Genomic DNA, 5,517 nt, shown 5'->3' with positions numbered 1-5,517 from the left:
GCCTCTTACCTTATAGTGCGAATGGATTAGGCATCATAATTCCACAGGTTTTTTTTTTTTTAATTCGGATGAGTAGGGTTGGGACGATACCCCAAATAATCAATTTTTGTAGTCGTTTCCCTTTCTGATGAATCATCGATTCTTGTACTCTTATTATCAACAAAAAGCATCGATACTATCGATTCTTCGATTACGTTTTGGAAAATTTAATACAATGTTTACATCCCTTTAGTTTTTATTATTTAAGTTCGAACTTCGAATAAAGTAAACGTACACCTTAATTAGGGACCATCATCCACTTTTTCCAATTTTTTAAACCCAAGCTATATGAAACATTCTTCTGGGTTCTATACAAGAAATAAGCCAACACGTGTTTGAGGAATTTTTTTTTTGCTTTTTTCTTTGGAGATATGATCTTTTACAGTTTGTATTTTTTCGTGATTCGAACTAATCATGTACTTCTTCAAATCGTTACCCGATGTTTAACACCTTACCAAATATATCTCAACATAAGTTTCCGTAAAAAAATTACAAACAATTGTTGATTCTCACAAAATAAACCATCTTGTCATAAAGAAAAATAGTTTAAAAATATAGTTCTTGAAAAACGCTTGCTGCTTTTATCCAGCGCTTTCCACCAGACCAGCGCTTACCGCGAATGATATGCGGTTACAGCCCTTAATTTTTACCTAAAGGCCTTTTACGGGTCTGTTACGCTGCTAGACCCTTTTTCGCTCTCGTATTAAAAAGTATACAACTTTTTTAAAACCCAAGAATTGTGGGTTAAGTGCTGGAGTGCCAGTAATTGGTCAAATATAATTCTAAGTCGTTCCGTGTACGTGCGTAATTATATCCGACGAGGTCCTAGTTATAGAAGTAGTCGTATACCTTATAATTCTTACACCCGTGGAGTAAGGTCCGTCGCGCCTTCGGAAATTAATTATTAAAGTTCTAATATTCATGAGAAATGTGTATCCCTAAATAGGGGTCTTCTTCTGTATCCGCGCTTGGTGGTCAATGTTTAGTGGTTTTTGTGAGGCATTCTCACGCGCCAAACTTAATCTTGGCTTAGTTTAAACCAGAAAACTTATTTAAGCTTATCAACTTCTTCTGCTCTGCGAAATGGGAAATCCGAAAACTAATTAAAATTGTAACAATTTACTTTCTCACCCAAATAGTATATCAACTATAACACCCATCCAATAGCTTATGCTTAGTCCAACAAATGAAAATCGATAGCTTAAATTTTCAATTTACTTAGCTACCCACACAGGTTCAACTTGCATTTGCAGAAGACTTCAAATCAACCAATATCTCTACTCGATGTTGCATGCTGCGCTAATAAGCCGTTAAACAGCTCGCGCCCACTGAGCCAGACAGCGCGCTAAAAGGAAAATCAGCAACAACAAAAAATGCATATCAGCGAAATTCCAACGAATGCAGATAACCAAAAAGCTTTAAAGCGCCAAGAATGCAGCAAATAGCTGGACGAATTTTAATTTCAGGCAGCAGCAGCCACAATTTATCATCGGCCGCGAGACATGCGATGCTGCAACGCGCATCTATCGATTTTGCTGTTAGCGCGCGCATATCAAAATTTGTAGATTTTTAGAATTTTTCCCCATTTGCATCTTCGAGTTCTTCTGCTGCTTTATCATCATCTTTTCGTGTGTGGAAATCAATGCGTTCAATCATTGGCGTTGTATTCTCATTAGTATCACAGCATGTAAATGTCAACAGATGCAAATTGCAAATTTTCAAATTTCAATTAAAAAGTGCGTACATTTGCACATTTGTGTGTGTGTGTACGTGTGTGTGTGTGTGTGTGAATGTCATAACTGCGCGCTATCGGGAAAAAGTGGCTGTAAAAAGTAGTGAAAAGTAGTAGCTCCAACCCACTTTTGATTTACGAGCGCATAAACTTGACTTTCCTGTGAATTTTCTCGCAACTTTTTTGCGCTTTTTTTTCTAATAGATAAATTTGCTTGCTACTCCAGCGGCTATCAATGCCATCAGCGATAAGTTTGTTTTTTGTTTAAGCCATTTTTTTCTTGCAACAACAGCCAGTTTGTTCCTGACAAAATTTTAATTTGCTACAGAAAATCGTCTACTGGCTTTAATTAAATTCAACAGCTACACTTGTCGGGCATTAGTTAGTAGCGCGGCGCGCGTGTGTTGACGCTCAGTAGGTGAGTAAGCGCAGAGGTGAGCGGCGGGCGCGCGCTTGCCACATATGCAAATCACGCTTGCGTGCCAACCAACAGTTTTAAAGCAGCGCGGCACGGCGCGGTGCGTTGCGGCACAGCTAAACAGTTATGCATCATGCAACTGTCAAAAGTGTCACTTACACAAATCCATACAAGTGCACATACATATCTAACGCGTGCATGCCGCGCGCGCATTTAAACGAAATATGCTGTCAGCAAATATGCAACAAATTGATTGTTGCATCCACGGCGGGGCGTCTGGCGACAGTTTCATGCAACACATCGCATAAATGCCGCACTCAAACGCGAAAATGTGAAAATCAATTTCGCAAGTCAATGTTTTTTTTTCGCTGCTCAAAATTTTTCATCATCTTTGCGCGCCTGCTGGCAACTCGTTTTTTCTTTGTTTCTTTATTTATTTTTTTTCTGTACGCCTCGCATTTGATTAATGAAAAGTGACTTGAAATGGAGCGGCTGGGCAGCTGTTTTGAGTGTTTTTGTTGCTTTGCAGCCAATCGCCGATTGACCGGCCGATCCACCGGCCTTGCGCACGCGTTCACACATTTTGTGGCACAATTTTCACAGCCTTGCAGCTTTTCCGACAAGTTTTTGTTATGCACAAAAAATTTTCATACATTCACATACATACGTTTGTATATGTACATATTTTTCTACTCACTGCCTTGTTAACCACCGGTGATTTATCGGCTGTTTTAGCGCATGCGCGCACGCTTTAATATCTCAGTTGACTTATGTGTATGTAAATATGCCACAAACATGCCATTTGTCAAACGCTCGTGCACACACACGCACATTCTTACTTACCCGCATATTTCGTTGAAAAATTGCCTCATTTTCTATATGTGATGTAGTCCAATTTAGGTGACATCCGTTGCATTATGCATGCATATCTGTGCTATCTGTGCTATCTGTGGCAGCATCTCTAACGGATATGCATCTAATCCACATTTGCATCTGCATACAAACTTTATTTCCAACGAATTTCTCCAAATTGTTAATGGCAGCGTTTCGCCATTGAGCCCACCGGCAGTGCAAATGGCCTATAAATATTGGAGCATTGCGGCACAGTGGGCCGTTTGAGTGAATTTTTGAAGTAGGCATAATTTTTGTGTCGAAGGTGTATTTAGAAGAACTCTTATAGACGGAAATCTGAGACAAAAAAAAATCGATTTTTTTTGCGGAAAAGGGTTTATGTTCCATAAAAAAGTACAATGCATTAATGAAAAATTAAAGAAAAATCTAATTTTACTACAGCATTTTACTCGTAATTTTGTGATTTTAGCAAAAAAATATTTACATAAAAAAAACAAATTTTTCACAAGAAAAGTTAGGAAAAAGCCGCGTACGATCTCAAAAAAATCCCGATAAATCAGGAAAAGTCACGAAAATTCACGAGTCCCCCGAATAGTCCCGAATAATTCCGAAAAAAAAACCATAAGAAGCGAATTCGCGAGCAAAACTCTCAAGTTTATAAAAACTCGAGCTTGAAGTTTTCCGATAAACTTCGAAAATACGACAAAGTCCCAAGAATGTCTGAAAAGTTAAACTTTTTCAGAAAACCCCGAAAAAAATCCAAAAATCCCGAAAACTCGCCAAACCCTTAAATAATCCCAAGAAACAAAAATAATCATCAAACGTTAAAAAAAAAAAATGACAGAAGAACCCGCAAAGTCACTGAGCAAGTTTTTAATATTACGTGGATATTCCGAAACAAAACTGAAAATTCCCGAAAATCTTCAAAATTTCGTGCAATATCAATTTCAAATTTCCCGATATGCCTCGAAATACGAATTCCGAATTGTCGCGAAAAAGTCTCAAGTTCCGAAGAGTCCCGGAAAAAATACGAAAAACTCCGAAAAGGTCAGAAAAAGTATCCATAATTCCTAAAGAGCTCCGTAAAAAATCTCGAGAAACCTTAAAAATCACAAGTAATTTTTAAATTAGCTTTGTAATGATTTTTATAGATTTATAATGTCGATCACAGCCCACAGTGGAAAGTGTTCTAAATGAATGAATGAGACTTTCGGTTCTCGAACATATACTTTACCGGCAGCTCAATTAAGTACTTTTTAGGGGTATTGACATCAGATTAATATGTTCTCGGTCATTAGGAATAGGCAGCCCCAGAGCATATTCCAAGAAGAAGTGTTGTTAAAACAATAAAACCATTGGTGGTGCTGTTAACAAAAGAAATACAAAGCAAATAACTCGCGGTAAAACTGGCTTGCATTCTCGGACCAATCGAAACGGGATTTATAACGTCTTTTCTGAAACTAACTGTAAAGGAATACTCACAAGTTCTGTGCGAATATTCGGAACATGGGGCCACATCATATAAACACCAAACCCACCAAAAAGATTAAAATGTCGGTAACCATAACAATAGAGATGTTGGACAATATAAAAATCTATACCGAAAGCATATATGTATGGGCAAATCTAATAGAGATGACGAAAAAATAAGACGTACCCAATTTTAATATCGACAACAGTAACAGAAACGAACAATAAAAATGTAGATAAAAATAAAAAAGGCAACGATAAAACTATCGTTAAAAAAGGATAACACTAGAGAAGACTACAAAAAGAAAGATAACTATTAATATATCAATAAAAGTAACGATAACTGTTAAAGAAGCGATAATATATTGAGAACGCCGCTAATTATCGGTAGTCGTTACTTCTTTATTTGATAACAATACAACTAGTTAAAGAATATAACTTCGAAACAACAACATCAGGCAGACAAATTATTCAGGCCCTGTTTTTTTTGTAAAAATTGCAATAATTCGTTTACCATTTCCTGCCCACTGTCCATTGCCGGCAAGCGAACCGTCTTTTTTTTGATCAACCAAAGCTAGTACCAAACAAATTTATTACTTTTTCTTTTCCGTTTAAAATCGTTGCTACATTAAATTTTCGTTGACTGCCTCCGGTGCCATCAAGTGGTCAACTCTATTAGAAAATGTGTAAATTAATCAACACGCAAAGCTAAGAAAATGCAGCAACAGCAACAACAACACCAACAGCACTAAGTTTATCACCCGCCCACCGCTATCAACAACATCAAAGAAACAATTGACCAAACTCGGCTGCCGCAGCACATTTGCATATTGCTTTCCGTGTTTTCTTTTTTCTTTTTTTGTTGAGTCGCAACAAGCTTTTTAATTCGTTGTTTTTTTCTCGCCAAATGAATTTATAATACCTTTTCTTCGCTGCGCATACGTGTTTATTTAATTTGATCCACTTTGGCACGCAGCAGCAGCTCTCGGCTTCATGGTGAGGTGGT

The sequence above is a fragment of the Rhagoletis pomonella genome, unplaced genomic scaffold (genome assembly GCF_013731165.1).
Source record: "Rhagoletis pomonella isolate Grant_MI unplaced genomic scaffold, Rhpom_1.0 Rhpom_scaffold_00001, whole genome shotgun sequence".
Taxonomy (NCBI): domain Eukaryota; kingdom Metazoa; phylum Arthropoda; class Insecta; order Diptera; family Tephritidae; genus Rhagoletis; species Rhagoletis pomonella.
The sequence above is the reverse complement of the archived record's forward strand: the minus strand, read 5'-3'. Positions refer to the sequence as shown.